Source organism: Pleurodeles waltl, chromosome 2_2 (genome assembly GCF_031143425.1).
Source record: "Pleurodeles waltl isolate 20211129_DDA chromosome 2_2, aPleWal1.hap1.20221129, whole genome shotgun sequence".
NCBI lineage: Eukaryota > Metazoa > Chordata > Amphibia > Caudata > Salamandridae > Pleurodeles > Pleurodeles waltl.
In genome coordinates, this window is record NC_090439.1 from 1,040,664,715 (window position 1) to 1,040,686,125 (window position 21,411).

Sequence of the window (21,411 nt, forward strand, 5' to 3'; positions counted from 1 at the left end):
AAAATGTGCCTCTACAAGCGCCCACCAGCAAAAGGACAATGGCCACAGAGACAGGAAACTAAACTGGGTCCAAGCTATATGGAGGATGAGTTGTTGGATGAACCGAAGAGGAAGTAGAAGCAGCTTTAGGCTCAGACCAATGAGAAGCAAGGTAATGAGAGTGATGTGGGTGCAGGCCAATGGTAAATAACAGTAAGTTTGGGGTGAGCTCTAAGCCTATTTATAAGCTTTTTATTTACAGCAGCTTTTGCTGACAGCACATGCGTGCTGTAGGGGAAACTTAAAATGTTTAAAAAGCATTATATTCTCACAGATGTCAAATTAATTCTGGTGCATGTTGTTTTCTGTGGCTGGAAGTACAGATACACTGCCTTATCAAGTAAAAGGTCTTCGTATAATGTACCAACATGTCCTATTACGCACACATTGAGAGCTGCTAGTCTAGCCACTTTCCACCAAGCTCTAAATGTTTGGAGTCAAAAATGAAGCAGCTCGGTGTTGCTTTTTTCTTTCAAAATATTCCATTCAGTGTGCAATTAAGTTTTCCTTCACCCATGACTCACCATTTACTGTAGGAAAAGGTAGATAGTTCTTCAAAGCAGGTTTAATTGCCATTCACCTCTTCCTTTCCAGACATGTCTCGTCTGTCCATTGGAAACAGAGAAAATGTAATCATACATATACTGTGTCTGGATGCGCTGTACTGCACAACAAAAACATGAATGCTGCACATAAATAGAATGCAAGTTGAAAGCTATTGCAGAGCGGCAGAGCAGTGCTTCCATCTGTACCTTTGAAACATTGTGAATAAAAAAAGATCTTTCTGTAGGTGGAACTCTGCATCATGTGTGGGATGTTTTTGTTCCTGTCTCCGTCTTTCATATGTGTACCAGTCACCACTAAACTTTCAAAGGATGCGTGGGGAGAAGAATTTATTTTTCTTCAAGCATTAGACTTGCAAGCAGTCTTTGTAGTCAGAACTGTTGTGGCAGATGAAGACATCCTGACATGTGAAATCATGAACTAAAGTCTTCCAGATTCATCAATGCTCCTGGAAAGGAGTTGTTTGACAAACAAATTCTGCTAATCACAGGTAATGTACTCAATTGCATTCACTTAGTGGTCGGGGAAATAGGAGTAATACCACAATCATGGTAATTGCAATACACCAACTGGTAATCATGATTAGGCCCGGGCATAGAGCTCCACTCCACCGGCGGAGTTTGCAGAATTGGGACACTTTGCGCTATGCAGAGTAGTGCAGAGTTCCCAAATTCCACAATCTGGCATTGAGCGTAGTTCGTTCGCATGTGTGAGGTTGGGTTTTTGCGCTCTCAAAAGGACTCCATGATTCTCTAGGGCTGCTAGGGAGAGTGCAAAACTTTGAGTATGTTTGTGCTGTTTCTGGCCACGCATTGTGAGACTTTTTGTTTACCCACACTGCTTAGTATCGTGACGACGGCCAAAACAGTTCCCGCTCACGAGAGCAAATGCACCTGGAGTAGATTTTCTACTCCAGATGCTGCTAAATCTAGTAAAAAATAGCAGTTTTCCTGTGCATTTTCTTCTCCAGTGGACCCTTCAAGTTGTTTTTTAAAATCGAGAAGCCTTTTTTCTTTTTTTTTCAAAAAGGAAGGAAATGCCCCAGAGACTCCAACTTCCTGTTCCTGTCCAGCAGGCTCCTCCCAGTGCTTTGTCCATCTCCTGGTCACTTTTCACTTGGATTTCAAGTTTGAAGGATCACTCTCTTTGTTTCTTGGCTATACCTTTGGATTTAAGGACTTTGGCCCTCATTACAACACTGGTGGTCGGTGATAAAGTGGCGGTAATTCCGCCAACAGGCTGGTGGTAATTACCACCAAATTATGATCATGACAGATATAGCTCAGATAGACAGCCACTTTACCACACCGACCGCCAGGGCGGAAACAATAGGCACCACGGCGCTAGCCGCCTACAGCCAGACGGAAGTCAATGTTCCTCCCATCGTATTAAGACCGTGCAATCCGCCACCTTTTCCGGGGTGGTACCAACGACATCAAAAGCCTGGCGGAAACACTGCACAGAAGGGAAATAACTCACCTTTAGAGGCACAGGGAACTACCAGGCCACCATGGAGCCCGAGCTGCAGATCTTCCCAATGATCTTCTATGTCTTGCTCCACCATGAACACCAACAACGGCGAAGACGACCACTGTGAGTACAGCTGCCTAGCACACAGGGAAGGGGGGGAGGAAAAAGAGAGTGACACACACACGCACAACATAACACTCCACCCCCAACACCATACACACAATCAGATGCACCAGTAAATTTATTTACCCCGTACCCCTCAGGAATAATGCAAGGACAGCACCAATAGATTAAAGTGAGTGTAATAATATCAATACATCAAAAATACTATATCCAATCCAAATTTATATACATATGTACAAATCAAGGGGCACAGCCCAGTTCTCAATATGCGTGGGGTCACAGGGCCACATCACAAAGTCCAAGGCCCCACTTGTCTCCTAAAACAACACAGAGAGAACACGGCAGAGGCATCAGTTTGAAAATAGGCAGGCACCTCAGGGGGATGGGGATTGGGGGGGAGCACATCAGCCGGCAGATAGAACAAGACCAGTGGTTCTGGAGGGAGCAACTTGCCCATTGCACTTTGTCCTGGGAAGTGCAAGACCACAGTCTCTCAAGTGGGTTACTTGCCCACTGGCCCTGGAGGGGGCAACATGCCCATTGCTCTGTACTGGGGAGTGCAAGGCCATAGTCTCTCAAGTGGGTGACTTGCCCACATGCTCTGGAGGGGGCAACATGCCCATTGCTCTGTCCTGGGGAGTGCAAGGCCACAGTCGCTCAAGTGGGTGACTTGTCCACATCCTCTGGAGGGGGCAACATGCCCTGTGCTTGGTCCTGGAGAGTGCAAGGCCACAGTCTCTTGAGTGGGTGCGTTGCCCACATGCTCTGGAGGGGGCAACATGCCCTGTGCTTGGTCCTGAGGAGTGCAAGGCCACAGTCTCTCGATGGGTGACTTGCCCACATGCTCTGGAGGGGGCAATATGCCCTGTGCTCTGTCCTGGGGAGTGCAAGGCCACAGTCTCTCAAGTGGGTGACTTGCCCACTGCTTGGTCCTGGGGAGTGCAAGGCCACAGTCCCTCAAGTGGGTGACTTACCCACTGGTATTGGAGGGGGCATCATGCCCTGTTATCTTCACCCTGGTGAGGATGGGGTGAGTGGGTGCCATACCCACTGGTTCTGGCCCACTGGTTCTGGAGGGGGCATTGTGCGCTGTGATCTTCATCCTGGTGAGGATGGGGTGAGTGGGTGCCATACTCACTAGTTCTGGAGGGGGGATCGTGCCCTGTGATCTTCATCTTGGTGAGGATGGGGTGAGTGGGTGCCATACCCACTGGTTCTGGATGGGACATTGTACCCTGTGGTTCTGATCCTGGGAGTGCAAGGTCACAGTCTCTCAGCTGGGTGTCATACCCACAGGATTTGCAGGGGGCAGGCCGCACAACAGTCCATGGATGCAGGTCTAATGAATGTCCGCAGGGGGTGACGGCTGCTCTTTGGTGGCAGTGGTGCTGCTGGTGGTTCGTGGTAGTGGGGGGAAGTTCCAGCCCATCCCCTGCAGCCTCTGAGGGCTGCCCACTGCTGGTGGCGGTGCTGCTTATGATGCTGGTGGTGGTTGTGGGGGGAAGCTCCAGCCCATCCCCTGAAGCCTTGGACTACTGCCCACTGCTGGTATCGCTGCTGCTGGTGATGCTGGTGGTGGTTGTGGGGGGAAGCTCTAGCCCATCCCCTGCAGCCTCGGACAGCTGCCCACTGCTGGTGGGGAGGTGCTGGTGATGCTGGTGTTGGTTGTGGGTGGAAGCTCCAGCCTATCTCCTGCAGCCTCGGACAGCTGCACAACCATGGTTGGTGGTGGGGGCTCCGACTGAGGCCCTGCACCAGGACCCTTCTCCTTCCTGCCTGCTGGTGCAGGCCCCTTGCCCTTCCTGGCAGCACTTGGGGCAGGCACCCTTTCCGTGAGGCTGGCTGGTGGCCTGGATCCGTTACCACCACAAGTTGCTGTGGACACTACTGGGCCCGTGGAATGGGAGGCTGAGGTGCATGCCTGGGTTTTACACACCCTAGCCAGATGTGAAGGATGGTTGGGAGGGGTAGGGAAGAGGTCAATGGTGGAGAGGAAAAACTTTTTAGGGACTTTGCGGCGGCAAGAGGGAGAAAGTTTGGGGGTGGAGGAAGAGGGAGTGGTTGTGGGAGGTGTCTGTCTACTGTGTTTGTGTGCAGGTGCATGGGCTGGATGCTGTTGTGAGGTGGATGGCTGTTGGGTGTCTGAGTGCTTGTGTTTGTGTACCTTGGGAGGGGGGCACAGACACAGTGGGAGAGGACACAAAGGACGTGTGAATAGCTGTTGGAGTGGTGTCTGCCAGTGAGGTGTGTGTTCTGATAGGTGTGCTGGTGATGGCAGTAATGGCCGAGGATGTAGTGCATGCAGGAGTGAAGACGCAACTGGGCGGGAGGTGGAGGAGGAGGAGGAGGGGGACACAGTGGAGGCAGTGGATATTGGTATGTCTGTATCTGGATGGTGTTTGTGTGAGTGCCTGTGGGATTAAGTGTGGTGTTTGTGTTTGCCTGAACCACTCTTGTGTGTTGTCTTGTGTGCATGCTGGTGTGCCTGTGTGCTTGGGATAGGTTGGGGTTTAGGGGAATGGGATTGGGTAGAGGAAGTTGTAGGGAGGGAGGGTGGAAACAGGGACAATGGCTGCCATCAGAGAGGAGGCCAGAGCCTGGATTGATTTCTGTTGGGCCGCCAAGCCAGTGTGAATGCCCTCCAGAAATACATTGGTTTGTTGCATTTGGGCTCCCAGCCCCTGGATGGCATTCACAATGGTTGACTGCCCAACTGAAATGGATCTCAGGAGGTCAATAGCCTCCTCACTTAGGGCAGCAGCGCTAACTGGGGCAGGGCCTGGGGTGAAGGAGATGCCCACCCTCCTGGGTGAGCGGGCATGGGCAACTCTCTGAGGGGCTGCTGGGAGGGCGGTGCTGGTACCGGGGTGGCGGCTGTACCTGTAGCTGGGGTGGTCACAGAGGTATCCACCAACACCAGGGAGTGTCCATCAGAGGAGGTATCTGTGTCTGAACTGTCCCCTCCAGTCTCTGCTGTGGTGCTCCCCTTGCCCTCCATCCCTCTGGTGCCCCCAGCGTCGGTGGACTCAGCCTGCTGGGTCCCATGGGATGCAGCTACCTCCGTTGACGGTGCCTCTACTCGTCCGCCAGATGATGCTAATGCACATAAGGACAGGATGACAAAACAAAAATGGGGGGAAAGAGAAAAAGGAAACACTTGGTCAATGGCTGCACCAACACCGCCGTTGACGTACACAGCAGCCTCACACACATGGAACAGCCCTACGCACTATGCAGTGCACTACCAGTAACAATGCTAGTCACCAGGGCACATACCGCCAACTGCAGCATTCCTGGGACCCACACTGCCCTGCCCAGTAGTGGATGCCTACTATCTAGTTAGGAGCAATATCACTTCTGAACCCTGCCCAACATGGGGCCTACTCTCCGATGTCAGGCCTGGCCTAGGGGCACCCACAGACATACATCCCCCACCCGGATACCACCCGCCCAGCATAAGTTGTAATGATGGGTACTGTACTCACCCCCTTGTGGCTGCTGTGATGCCCTCAAGTGCCCATCCAGCTCCGGGTAGGCCACTGCTAGTATGCGGGCCATCAGGGGGGTCAGGGTTTGACAGGCACCCCTTCCTCATTGGGAGGCCATTCCCAGCTGGGTCTCTGCCGTCTTCTGTGCCCAGCGTCTCAGGTCCTCCCTCCGTTTGCGACAGTGGGTGCTCCGTCTGCCATAGACCCCCAGGGTCTGCACGTCCTTGGCAATGGCATGCCATATACCCTTCTTTTGATGGCCGCTGACCTGCAGAGGAAATAGACACAGGGAAAGGTATTAGTCAGACCGTCCTGCCTGTTACACTCATGACCCACCATACCCCTTCCCATCCCAATTTGCACAGACATGGCCTAGCACACAAGCTGCACGTCGCCCAGGGGACATACACCAACCCCCCCCACACAAGGCCTTCACACACACCACTCCATGCATTCATGCCCCATGCATCGTACTTACAGTGTACTCACCTGTTGGTCTGAAGGCCCATACAGCAGTCGGTACTGGGGTAGTACCCCATCCACCAGTCGCGCCAACTCCGCTGAGGTGAAGGCAGGGGCCCTTTCCCCAGTCACACGACCCATGGTAGGTTCCAGACACAGGTCACAGCAGCACATGCAGTGTAGGTCCTCTTCTGTTGAAGGTTAGGTAGCAAGTGAGAGAACAGATAGAAAATGGCGGTCACATCCGCGACGGTGCATACCGTCACCGCTGGCATACATCATCACCATTGGCCACTGTACCCCATAGGGGCCAATAATATCCAATGAGACGTTGCTCAGCGGTTCAGGACCGCCTCCCACAACGGCGCACAACGTCAGCGGAATTACCTCACTTCCACCTGTCCATCCACACAGGACAGGCAGACGCCATTTCAGGGGAAACACAGGCCCTGGATTACAACTGTGTCACAGTTCACAATTGTACAATCTGGACAAATGCAACAAATACTTTTCACAATGACATCGTGCGTTGTACTGTTGTGGCTCCAAAATACAGTTTATGACCGGCTCCTCACTGTTTTGCCTCCTAGATTGCAACTGCTGCGGATAAATAGGAGATGGAGACATATCCCTGGTAGACTTGGCAATAATGAAGGACAGGCACATTATCCTCACCTACATACTTGACAGGGCCATAATCACAGAGCTGTGTGCCCAACTGGAGCCTCACCTGATATCTGCTATCCGTCACCCCACTGGGATCCCCCCTTTTGTGAAAGTCATATCAGAGCTCCATTTTCTGGCAACTGGTTCTTTCCAAGTGACACTGGGCTTGGCAGCGGGAATGTCACAGCCAATGTTCTCTATAGTGCTGACCAGAGTGTTGTCTGCCCTGGTTAAACACATGTGCAGCTACATTGTTTTATCCGAAGTGGATGATTTGGCCACAGTGAAGGCTGACTTCTATGCAATGGGACATATCCCCAACATAATTGGGGCGATTGATGGAACACATATTGCATTTGTCCCCGCCCCGGCAAAATGAACAGATCTACAGAAATCAAAAAAGTTTTCATTCAATGAATGTGCAGATGGTGTGCCTGGTGGACCAGTACATCTCCCACGTCAATGCGAAATATCCTGGATCTGTACATGATGCCTTTATCCTGAGGAATAGCAGCATCCCAATGTGATGGCTCAACTACAGAGGCACTGTGTGTGGCTAATAGGTCAGCCCTGATTCCCACCCAGTGGATGTTGGTGTATGGGTATGATGTGAGCCATAACGGATAGTGTGTGGCTAAATGTTGTCCCTCAGTATTTGCAGGTGACTCTTGATACCCCAACCTATCATGGCACCTGACCCCTGTGAGGAATCCCAGGACAAGGGCAGGGGAACGTTACAATTAGGCACATGGGTGAACCAGAAGAATCAATGAAAGGGCTTTGGCCTCCTAAAGGCCAGGTTTCGTGCCTCCATCTAACAGGTGGATCCCTGTGCTACTCACCCAAGAAGGTCTGCCAGATAATCGTTGCATGCTGAATGTTGCATAACCTTGCCTTGAGACGCCGTGTGCCTTTTCTGCAGGCAGGGGAGGCTGGGGATGGCCAGCAGTGGAGTCTGTGGACAGTGAAGATGAGGAGGCAGAGGATGAGGACAACAGAACTGCAGTGAATGGCCAGTATTTCCAATGACACACAGGTAAGACAGTGGTACTTCACATTTCATTGTTATTTTATTGTTTGTGATTGTCACTGGCAGGCTGTGATTTCCCACTTCTATGCCCACTCACTGTACCATTTACGTAACTCTTTTTGCAGATGTTGGTGCCCACTGTCGCTCCTGGTGTATTCACTGCAGCCAACTACAGGTCTATCCTATGTGCACATTACTGTGCTGTTGAATTGCAATGTTTGAACCTTGTTAAACAAATACATACTTAAATCATTTGACATACTCTATACTTGTATTTTTTCAAAGTGTGCTTATTGCAGTGCTAAGAAGAAAAGGAGGAAGTGCAATGGGCTGGGGTGATGATGAAGGAAAGTCCAGGGTATAGTTCCAGCCTATTCGTAGCACAGGTGTATTGTCCAAGGGGGCATAGGAAGGGGAGCAATCGCAGTTCAAGGTGGACAGGGTAACAGAGTGGGACACAAGGGTGACAATCAGGAAAGTCTTATTTACTGTGGGGGTCTTGGCAATAGACTCTGGCTTCTACCTGGATCTCAGGGGATGTTTGCGGGTGGTTCTCCTTCTGGAGGGGGAGGGGTGCTGGTGGCCTGTTGGTCCTGTGGTGGGGCCTCCTGTCCATTAGTGGCAGCAGAGGTGGAAGGTTGTTCAAATGTCTGGCTAGGGGCAGGGGCCCGCTGTTGTGAGGCTGCCCCCCCCATAATGTTGGCCATGTCTGCCAGCACCCCTGCAATGGAGACCAGGGTGGTGTTAAGGGCCTGCAAGTCCTCCCTGATCCCCTGGTACTGTCCCTCCTGCAGCCGCCTGTTGTCCTGCATGTTGGCCAGGATCTGGCCGAGCGTATCCTGGGAAGAGTGGTAATTTCCCAGGATCTCAGTGAGTCCCTCCTGGAGAGTAGGTTGCCTGGGCCTGTCCTCCCCCTGGCGCACAGCAGTCCTCCCAGCTTCCCTGTTGTCCTGTGCCTCTGTCCTCTGAACCGTGTTCCCACTGCCACTGACCTAAGGTCCCTGATTGTCATGGGTATGGGGGGTGCCCTGGGGTCCCTGTAGTGGTGGACTCACTGCTGATTGACATGTCCTGGAGACAGAGGTGTGGGTACGCTGGGTGGTTGCTGTGGTGGTGTTTCCAGATGGGGGAGGCTTTTTGGTGGTGCTGACTGTCTGGAGGTCCCTGATGGGACAGGTTGGTCATCAAGATCCAGACGAGCTGAGTCGCTGTCATCACTGTCGGCCTCTTCTGTGGGGGGACTGGCTAGTGCTGGCACCTCTTCTCCGGTGACATTGGGTGGGATACCTGTGGGGATGTAAATGCAGTGTTATTGTCTCTGTGTGTGACATTTTGTGCATGGGTGGGTTGCCCTCTTATGTTATATTTTCCCTGGCATCTTTAACTTGTCTGAGTTGGTATGTGGTCGGCTAGCTGATTCTCTCCAGTGTGCATGCTTTAGTGATGGGTGTCCATGCAGGTTTATGAGTGGTGTCCATGCATTGGTGGTGCATGCAGGGCTTGGCATTGGGATGGGTGAGATGTGATGGTGTGGTGTGAAGGTAGTGGTGGAGTGATGGGAGTGAGGGTGGGGGTATGTGATGGCATGTAGGTAGGGGGTGATAGTAATAAAGCGTTGGCTTATCAGAGTCCAGTCCTCCTGCTATTTCTGCCAGGCCCTCATGATGCATAATTGCCAAGACTTGCTCCTCCCATGTTGTTAGTTGTGGGGGAGGATGTGGGGGTCCAGTGCCAGTCCTCTGTACATCTAGCTGGTGTCTTGCTACAATGGAACGCACCTTCACATGTAGGTCGTTCCACCTCTTCCTAATGTCGTCCCTTGTTCTGGGGTGCTGTCCCACGGCGTTGACCCTGTCCGCGATCATCTGCCATAGCTCCATCTTCCCAGCAATGGATATCTGCTGCCCCTGTGCTACAAATAGCTGTGGCTCTTCCCGGATGATTTCCTCCACCATGACCCTCAGTTCCTCCTCAGAGAATCTGGGGTGTTGTTGTGGTGCCATGGGTGTTGTGTGAGTAGTGTGGGTAAGGGCGGGGTGATGTGTTGGGGTGTGTGTTGTGAGGTGCATGGGTGGTGTTTAGGTGATGGTGGTATGTGGCTTTGGTTGTATGAGTGGCCTTTCTGTCTCTCTCTGGTGGCAACTATTTGTAGTCATAAAGGGTTGTGGGTAGTGTGGGTATGTATTTTATAGTGGTGTGGGTGTGTGGTTGTGATGTGTGTATGTGTGTCAGGTGTGTGTAGTTTGAATTGTCCATTGTGGTGCTGTTTTGTTTGAGTGTGTGTATTTTAAGTGCAGCGCTATATACCGCCAATGGTTAACCGCCGTTGAATGTCCGCCGTGGTGATTTGTGGGTCATAATGTGGTGGGTGTCGTTCTGTTGGTGTAACGGAGTGGATTTTGATACCGCCACTTTATCACTGACCTTTGGTGTGGCAGAATTGTGTCTGTGGCTGAATAGTGACAGATTGGTGTGCATGTGTGTGCCATAATATGGTGAACGGATATCCGCTGCGGTGGAAGTATGTTGGCAGCAGTCAGCATGGCGGTAAGTGGGATTTACGACCAATGTCATAGTGAGGGCCTTTGTTTTTGTGAAATCACACAAGTAAGTTCCAAAACTATTGCATAAGAGTGTTGTTTGTTTGCTTGGGCATGCACCAGTATTTCTTTTTACTTTAATTTAATTTTGCAAATGTATAGTGGTGGATGGCCTGGAGTTTAAGTATAGGCCTAATTAGTTATTTTGGGTTTTGTTGGTTTTTTAACTTTTGTAAAGGAACATTGTTGCACAGCTCAGTACCTCTCATTTTCTAAATGTTTGTAACATTTGCAATACTATTTTATTATGTTGCCTAGATGTATATGCTGTGTGATAATATTTGACGGCACAGGAAGTTATGTGTACTGTTGTTGTGAGATTTTTATAGATCAGTTAATTTTTGTGTTTTACATTGCTGAATTAATCTTAGTGTTTTCTTCAGTGTTACCGCATGCCTCCTTATGGCCAGTGTGTGTGTGTTTGTGTGTGTTTATCATCATCCACCATGTATCTTTGTTCTCCATGCCGTGTGGCCATGGGCCATTTTGTGTAGTCCATGTCTATAGGTTTGCATGTGTTCTTTGTCCTTCATACCTTCTTGTTCACAGTTGTTGTTTGACCATCTGGCTGGCGTCCATTTTCTACATACAGCCAGAGTCCCTTTGCCATAGGTTTGCATGTGTTCTTTGTTTGCCATGCCTCCTTGCTTCTTCTTGTTGTTTTACCATGTGGTTGGTGGCGATTTTGTCCATCCAGCCAGTGTCCCTTTGCCATAGGCTTGATGTGTTCTTTGTTTGCCATGCCTCCTTGCTCCTTGTTGTTTTACCATGTGGCTGGCAGCCATTTTGTTCATCCAGCCATAGGCTTGCACGTGTTCTTTGTTTGTCATGCCTCCTTACTCCTTCTTGTTGTTATACCATGTGGTTGGCAGCTATTTTGTGCATTCAATCAGTGTGACGTTGCTATAGGCTTGCGTGGGTTCTTCTTTGTTCCCCATGCCCCCTTGCTCTTTGTTATTGTTGTTTGACCATGTGGCTGGTGGCCATTTTGTCCATTCAGCCAGTTTCCTTTTGCCGTAGGCTTGCATGTGTTTTTGGTTTTTCATGCCTCCTTGCTGTTGCCCTCCATTGTGGCTGGCAGCCATTTTGTGCATCCAGCAAGTGTGTCTTTGCCATAGGCTTACATACAAACATCATTAAGTATTGGTAATTTATTTATTTTAAGTTTATATTGTATTTTTTTATATTAATTTTCAATTGTAATTTTCAATTGTAATTTCTTACTTTAATTATTTATTCTATTATTTTTTAATGTATTTGTAATTTATTTTTTATGTTATTTTTTTAATTTATCTTCGATTTTTATTTTTATTTTAGTTTTTTACATTTTTTATTTGTTTAATTTCTTGTTTTTTCCTTTAATTTTAATTTTATTTTTTTAATTTTTAATTTCGATCTTTTTATTTTTTTAATGTTTTATTTCACTTTTTTATTTTATTTTAATCCATCTCCCCATTCCCATCCATTCCTTTCTCCACTAAACCATCCATCCATCAAAGACGCAGAACCTCACTACACATTTGGTTTCCTTAGGTGTATAATAATTTCTTGTTTTTTCTTTTCATTTTAATTTTCTTTTTTAATTTTTTTATTTTGATCTTTTTATTTTTTAATGTTTTATTTCACTTTTTTTATTTTATTTTAATCCATCTCCCCATTCCCATCCATTCCTTTATCCATTAAACCATCCATCCATCAAAGACGCAGAACCTCACTACAAATTTAGTTTCCTTAGGTGTATAATAATTCCATTTCCTCCTGGACACCCTTGCTGTGGTGCACTGTAGACAGATCAGCAGCATAGTTAATTTGTTATTGATTATTCAATTTTCCCCAGGACCACCTTGCTGCCATAGTTTTTTTTAAAGATTATTCCATTTACACATGCACCTCTCTCTGACTGCCAGAGGTGTTGCTTTTGAAACAGATGGGGATAAAGCAGAGAGCTATATCTTATGTTGTGCTGTCTGATTTGAAATGACATTTTATGGTGTGGTGGTGACATTCGGCTTTACAATGTTCGATTAATTGGTATTTATTACAAAAGTAACCAACCACACTAAGATTTCATGTTTCTGTACTATTTCAATATGCGACAATGCCTCGTTTCACCAACTACATGTTTTTCTTGCTTGGTTGTTTTTAGATACATAAGAGAAGAGATGTAACTTCACCTGCAGTACTGCCAAAGATAAGGTCTGTACAGTTAATTCCTCGAATCTCTTCTGCTTGTGCAGCTTAGTGCCACTGTCGACAGAGAGCTGTAAGGTGGCCCAAAAGAAGGTTGCTCACAAGAAAATGGTGAGTGAGAAGAAGCAGCTTTGCACTGTGTGCCTGCCACACCCGCTTCTGGGGAGGAACCTGAAAGCACCATTCCCGCATCTGCAGCACCACCCCACCCTAAGTCCAAGAGCATGTCTGTCAGTGAGGCAACCATTGCAATCATGGGATGCCGACAAGCAGTGACATTGAACTGGATTTGTTCCTTTCACAAAGTAGTACTCAATTGTTTCAGGAAACAGAGCAAAGTGGACAGCAACCACAGACAGCAATAGCAGATCATCCTAACGTTGGAGCAGGAAAAGAGCTCAAGCTTCCTGCCAATTAAGAACCTCCTTATTTAGAATCAATGGCTCCCAGATCTCCAGTAAGAAAAAGGAAGTCTCCTACTACACTATCTTCTCCGAGCTCCACTTCTGAAGATGATGATACTGATGGGTAGTAGACCCCGGCAGTGCTCAGGAGATGCCAAGAGAGGTAAAGGGAAAGAAAACCTCCAGAAATTCTTAGAATCTTGGAAGGAGATGATGGTGAAGGGGATGATGACGATGAGCCAGTCATTGTGGAAGCTGGCACAGAGGACTCTGTCATTACTATCTAACCTGCTCCAAAGGATATAGCACAGACAGCATGCCATCACCCATATTTGAAAGGCCCCAGGCAGAGACCTGCACCAACCCATACCGCAGTAGAGTGATGCACTACAAAAAGGCAAATGACACACCCACCAATCTCCAATTCTTCTTCAGGTATTGGCAGTGGCACAGTAAGAAAGTACTTCTCCTCAGTTTGGGACCTTTTTACAATTAGCAAACAGGAGGAGAACATTGTGATATGTTCCATTAGCCATGCAAATGTTTGTCAAGGTAAGCCTGGTTTACATTCTGGAGGCCAGACAATCCACATGAAAAACATTACACAATTCGGTGAGCACCTTAAAAAATGTTAAATGTGGTTGCAGTGGTGAAGGTGAGGAGAGCCAGGAAACATCATCTACAACTTGTCAAATCACGGTGGAAGGTAAGGAAGAAGAGGGTGACATACTCACACAAAGCAGCCCTGTCCCCAGCAGTGCACCAGAATCACCTGCCTCAGTGACCTCACAATGGCACAGAAAGACTCAGAGTCAGATGAAGACGCCACAGCATATAGTGACTGCCCCATGACACACATTGAGTCTACCACCACCTACATCTCAAAAGTCACCTGCATCAGTGGGCCCAGAAAAGAAGAAAATCCAGGCTACAGTCATGGGCATGTTTAGGCAAGGGGGTCCTATGTCTGCAATCATCAAATTTTAGGTTTGTGCAATAGGAAGCTGGCAAAAATGTTTGTGCTGGTCCTCCTCCCTTTTTTGTGGAAGGAGTTTGTGGCAGCCATCTGCCCAGAATTGAAGGTTCCAAGTCAAACCTATTTTGCCAGAGATGCTGTTCCAGCACTGCATTACTATGTGCTGCAATTGGTTGGACAAGCTTTGCAACAAAGTGTGGTCCACAATATTGACCTGATGACACACATGTGGACCAGTTGTCAGGCTACTGATTACATGTATGTCACTGCACACTGGAGCTCTTTTGCAGGGGTAAAGGAAAAGTTATCTACAGGCCTTGTCCCTGAAGAATTTTTTAGGAGCATACAACTGTAGCCATGTTCGCCATGGAGAAATCAGATACAGCTGCAAACATTTTGGACAAATTCAACCAAATTGTCCAAAATGGATGCTACCGAGAAGTCTCCAAAGTAGATTTGCTGCAGCGGGAAATGGCAGTAACAGAGTCAAAGTCATTGCATATGGTGGCTATTTCAGGGTTCTGTGTTTGGAACGCTGCATCAACCTGGTTGTGCCAGACTTTCTAAAAAAAGAAGACATAGCAACATGTTGACCACATGCAGATGAATCTGCAGAGTTCAGCTATTCTTTTAAAGCCTGGAAGCAGTTGCGTATTACTCAGTGTTGGAACAGAATACCAGTTAAAGCCCTGAAACAGGAGGTGGCAACACATTGGAACTCAACCTATTATGTGTTGCAGCGCCTGTATGAGCAGTGCAGATAGATCAATCACTATGTCACTCTAAGAGGTTATGTAGTTGAGAAAGCTATGACCATGGATGTAGACAAATGGGGCCTAGGCAAATGCCTGAGACAGACGCTGCACCTTTTTGGGGTTTTCAAGTGAAAAGTTAGCAAGGAGGACAGTGCCATGGGCCAAGCTATCCCATTGTTGCATCTGGTAAAGGAGCAGCTAAAGAAGGTGTCTGAAAGGTTCGAACTGGGAGGTGTGAACTTAAAACCCAGAAGCGCATGCCTTAGTTGAGTGCTTAATCCTCAGCTTGGTTTGTAATGCAAGGCAGCAAAATTGCATTATCTCATCCACAAAGTACATTTGTGCCATCCTATCTGATCCATGCTACACATTAGCAATGGAGTCTCTAGTTGGCAGTAAGTTTACACCCTGTCCAAGTAGGGACCATCACTCTAATCAGTATAAGGGAGATGCACAGCTCAGAAAACCCCTACTCACCCCATTTGTAGCTTGGCACAGGCAGTCAGGCTTATCTCAGAGGCATTTTGTGAAGTATTTGTACAACCACACACAGTAACACAGTGAAAACACCACAAAAGGACTCCACCCCACTTTAGAAAACTAGCCAATATTTATGTAAATCATACAAGACCAAAACAACAAACATCCTACATACACAAGTTATGATATCATATTTTTAAAGTAAAAAAAGAGTCTTAATCTATAAGATTCAATGGATATGTTGTTTTAACACAAATTCCTTGTTATACTTCAAAATTAAAGCAGCAGGGGTGAGGGTGCATCAGAAAAAAATGCAAATGATGCTTCAATTCTTTACTCGCAATGAGGCCATGCATCAATTCTGTCTCTGCCGGGTAAACAATGTGTCAAGTCTTTTCTCACAGAGGAGGGGATGTGTCAATTTCTTAGAGAGCAACCTCAGGTCCATGCTGTGATGTAGATGTTGAAGATTTGATGCTCAGGGACAATGCATAGAAAATCCGGACGCACTGCAGCAATGAATCCGAGCTGATTTGGCTATGCGTCGATTTCACCAGTGCTGCGTAGATTTTTCAGCTGCGGTGCAGGCGCTGCATCGATTTTTCTGCTGCTCTGCTCCGGTGTGTGGATTTCCACTCAGGTTCTGCCAGCTTCTCCTTCCAGGGGCCCAGGGATTGGATGTGGCACCACTGGGTAAGTCAAGGGGTCTCAGCAAGATAGCCCAGATGCTGGCAGATGAAGTATTTGATGTCCCTGAGACTTTTTAACAGGAGGAAACCTCAGTACAACCCCTTGGAGAAACTTTACAAGTAAGATACACAGCAAGGTCTAGTCTTTGTCCACTCTAAGGCAGAATCAGTAACTGCAAGCCAACCCAGCAAAGCACACACAGCAAGCGGGCAGCACTCCTCCTCACAGCTCTTCAGCTCTTCTCCTAGGCAGAGGTTCCTCTTGATCCAGAAGTGTTCGAAAAATCTGGGGGGTTTGGGTCCACTACTTATACTCAATAATGCCTTTGAAGTAGGAAAACTTGAAAGGAAAGTCTTTGTTGTTAACAAAACCCTGACTCCTCCTTGTCCTGTCCCAGCTGCACGCTAGGGGGTTGGAGACTGTATTGTGTGAGGTCAATCACAGCCCTTTCAAGTGCAGGTATTAGCTTCTACCTCCCACTCTAGCCCAGGAAGACTCAACTCATCTCACTTTGTGTTACTGTCTACAGTGAAATTACAAACAGCCCAACTGTCAATCTGACCCAGAACTGGATTCAGCTGCCAAGCAGAGACACAGAATGTTTAAGCAAGAAATGCCTACTTTCTGAAAGTGGCATTTTCAAACAGACAATCTAAAAAACAACTTTACCAAAATGTGTATTTTTAACTGGTGAGTTCAGAGACCCCAAACTCCAGATCTCTATCTGCTCCCCATGGGAAACTGCACTTAAAAGATATTTAAAGGCAATCGCCATGTTAACCTATGGGAGAGATAGGCCTTGCAATAGTGAAAACTGAATTTAGCAGCATTTCACTATCAGGGACATGTAAAACACACCATTACATGTCCTACCTTTTAATTAGAACCTCACCCTGCCCATGAGGCTACCTAAGGCCTACCTTAGGGGTGACATATATAGTAAAAGGGAAGGTTTGGGCCTGGCAGTTGGGTATACTTGCCAGGTTGAATTGGCAGTTTAAAACTGCACACACAGACACACCGATTGCAGGTTTGAGATGTGTTTGCAGTGCTACTCATGTGGGTGGCACAATCAGTGCTGCAGGGCCAATAGTAGCATTTGATTTACAGGCCCTGGCCACGCATGGTGCACTATACTAGGGACTTACGAGTAAATCAAATATGCCAATCATGGATAACAAATCATAATCACAATTTACACAGGGTGCACTTGCACTTTGCACTGGTCAGGAGTGCTAAAGGTGCCCAAAGTTCTAAAACCAGTAAAAATGTGATCTAGCACACAGTCACAAATATCGGAAGCAGAGGCAAAAAAGACAGTGGGGACCATGCCTAGGATACCAGGCTTAACACACAAAAACTTTCATTCCCTTTTCTGAAGGGGATGTTTCAAAATACAAGAGGTAGATTGTTGAGCAAGCCGGGAAACTAGAAGAAGAATGGCTGGAACTCAGAGTCCCACTCTGCAGTTCTGGGGTGCCACATTCTAATTATGGAGAGAGCAGTCTTGTCTCACAACAGCCAAAACTGGCAACAAGAACACCAACAACAACAACATCAAAAGAATTGGACACAACCTCTGCATTGGCTTGGTTTCAAGTGCAGATCTTAAATCCAGTACAGAGGCAAAGGCAAAAAGGTTGAGCAAGTGGCAGCATCAATAACACTTCCTAGGATATTCCAGGAGTATCTGATTGACTCAAAAGTGGTAAATGTGGATCAAAACCCAGTGGTGCATTGGTATGGGAAGATGTGCCAGTGGCCAGAGATCAGCAGCCTGGCAATAAAGTATCTGGCTTGTCCTGTAGCCAGAGTATATGCTGAGCGTGTGTTCAGTGCAGCTGGCACAGTTGTAACAGTGAGAAGGACCAGTCTGTAGCCTCAAAACATGGAGTGATTAACCATGATCAAAATGAAATAGCATTTTATACCACCTGATTACACTATTCCCAAAACACCACAGGAGGAGGAAGAGGATGATTGGTCTGAGCTAATCAACTTCTGGGTGAACAACCTAATTTTGAAGGTTGAAATCTACTTCCGGGTCCGAGTAGGACAGTGTCACCATAGAACTTTCAAATGATTTATCATTGAACTTCTTTCTCTTTGTGGAAAATAAACTGTTAGCGGAGCATTATGTTTGTGTCAGATTAATGTTGACCCACTATTTGTTAGTCACATATATGGCCGGATTGAAGTTTGACCCATGTGCAGTGAATAAGCCCCCACATTCCCATCAGGATATTGAAGACAATGCCTGCCTCCCTCACCTGCCATTGTCTATCCTTTTTTTTTAACATCACCTAGCGGGGCTTACTCAGAAGATCCTTGATTAAATGACTGGCAGTACCAAGGCCAAATTCCAATGTGTTCCTACTATGAAAGAGGAGATAATATATGTTTTCAACCACTGTGCTTGGATTGGAAGAGGTAGTTACTAACTATTGCACCAATGAGTGGTGATATATTGAGTGAGTGTGAATGATGATTGATGATGTATTTGGTGGCTTGCAGAGAGGGGAGTGTTCAACAAATCTGTAAACTTGTTTCCAGTGATTACCAGTGTTTGGGGGATGATGGGTGATCATTTTGTCCTGAACGTGATAGGCCTTTTAAACTTAATGAAATTTACCTGCAGAGTCCACTCTATTTTCCTTAGAGCAGACCAGTCACTTTAGTGACCAAAAAACAAATCTACACAAAATACTCCAGTTCTGTTTCTCTATTTATTTTTTAAAAGCAGTGCACTACACAGGTCTACCTCACTCAGTTTAGGACTGGGACGGAGGTACTCAGCATCAGGAGAAGGAGTATGGAAGGACTCAGAATGGGGCTATATCAACAGCTAGAAGGAGAAAGTTATCGACTTCAAAGAGAAACCATGATGATGGCGTAGACTCTGAGGTGTAGTACTCAGCTCTGTGAACTGGAGAGAGGTGCATTGATTTGGGAAATGCTGCTGAGTGGGTGTTCGCTGCAATGCTGGCTCAAACATAAAACTCTCTTTATATTCTTGCTCTGCCTCTGAGTCTTCTTGGTACACTCTTTTTTACTCTATAATACAGTTGCTGTTTTTTCAATATGCAGGCCTTTTCTTAGTCCTCTATTACCTAAAGAGAGGGGAGAACAAGACATATAGGGATGGCGCTCACAGTAACTACACCATTACTTAATCATTAGACTAATGTTAACACGGTGCTCCTGGAAGGAGGGTCCTCCCAACTCCTGGGAGAATATAATATCAGGGATCAACACAGATAATCCAAGGCACTATGTGTAAATGAAGAATATAGTGTCCATATCTCGAATGTCCATAAAATAACCAGCAGCTTGAGTCCAATTATTAGTTTATTCCCAAGTTCCAAATTAACAAGTCTTCAAAACACAGCCAAACGTTTCCCTTGGCCGGAGTCAAAAGTACCAATCTTGAGTACAACGCCAACACGTGTTTCGTCAAGGGAAAATGCTCGCATCGACTTCCTCAGGGCTTGTAATATAATTCTTTGCGAATCCCTATTAATAGCAAATACAAAATTGGAACATTAAGTGACAAACATCTTAAGCAAATTGCTGAATCCATCACCCAAAGTGCCAAAATATAATAAGGGTGAACAATCAGTGCAAAGAGATACTCAACCCCATGCTAAAATTGAAAAGTCAGTAATGAAACAGTCAGATATTGCTAAAGACTGAGGTGCTGTCATCAGACAGATCCCAAAGTAAAACATATAAAAATAAAAATCATATATAATCTATTAGATGGAGAGAAAGAGAACCCTAGAGTGACCCCTGTAATCTCAATGTGTGTTGGAAAAATAATCAGCACCTAAAATAAACAGCCAAGTGTAACCCGAGTTGCACATAAGTCGGTAAATTCACCCAAACACTAGTATCATAAGTAACCTTAACCCTCAATAATACACCCTAGTGCATCATACCTTGCAATCAAATTCAAGGTGAAAATATCAAAAAGAAATCCAAATCGCTGCTCCGCGTTTCTATATACAAAACGCCCAAAGTGCTGATTCTCACTAAATTGAACAAACAATAAATTATCCACCTGCTCAGTAGCGATAATCGTGCACAACCATTTGAAAATCCACAGTAGAAGCACCTACCTGCCAACATATAACTTCGTCCAGTGTTCGAATTCAATAGTCAATTTTCGGTTCTATACCACGGTGTGTACGCTTCAGTTTGACTAACCCTATCACCTGTCGGAAATCTCCATTTAAGCACAAAATATAAACATAGAAAACAGACTGAAAACCATTATTACAGGCGCCATATTGAAAGTGGCAAGGTATCACTACTCTCCGTTACGTGTATGTCCAACTCAAAAAATTAACCACCACACCCTAACCAATAAAAAATATCGCTATTTACTACAACATACACCTAACCTTGTTATACATGCCTTCCCAACAAGCGCCCCCAAAAAGTAAAAATGCCAAATGCATCGCCCATATTAAGTAGTAAACGCAAAAAAGGACAAAAGTGTGGATAAGTATGGGCACCATCTTGGTAGTAACCAACTATCCCTTGATAGTTGCAAAGCCCTACCTCTAAGAAAAGCCATTAAAACATGGTAAATACAAATCAACTCAAATTATTATTAATGTCCGTGAAATTAAGCAACACATTCTGAGTTATATATGTACCTAAGCATATGATCGTAGTGCAAAAGCCATTATAATCCCTCACCAATGACATCTTCCAAGTGGATTATGAAAGTGCAACGACAGTCACTCTAGGATAACCCCTCTCCCATCCAATTTGAATCCCTAAGGACCTCATTATATATTTCTCAAAGTTCAGGGGGGCTGACAAGTGCAAATATGAACATTGTAATTTAAACTAATACAGACATGAACCGTTTACACCAGTAGAATAAATTCAGTTATGCAAAATATATACAATTCAACAATATGGCTTATTCTGATATACAAAAGCAAGACCCTCATAACTCATGTAACCAAAATGCCAAAAAATGACAATAATGTTCTAGATCATAAAAGTAACATTGTGTGCAAACTAATGCTACCCGCTTGTTAGAAGGTTATTAATCATGTCAGGAAAATTGTTTATCAGAAGAACAAAAGGAATACGAAAAGGTTCAGAGGCGTCGATCATGGTTGCATAATAGATCATAGTGTGTTATTCTCCCAAAATATATTCCAATTCATAATTCGTATTCAAACCTTCCTCTACTGCTCTTAATTTTAAAATCCAAACACATTCCTTCCTTCTCAGGGACAATTCTCGATTCCCCCCCCCCGGGTGGTGTTGATGTACATGATCAAAACCAACAAATTCAAAATTCTTAACTGTACTTTGCTCAGGACATTGCATCATATGAGCTACTATAGGATAGCAAACAGCCTCCTGTATCAAGGCTCGAGAATGTTCGCTGATTCTAATTTTTAATGGCCTAATGGTGCTACCCACATAGAATAATCCACATTTACAAGCAA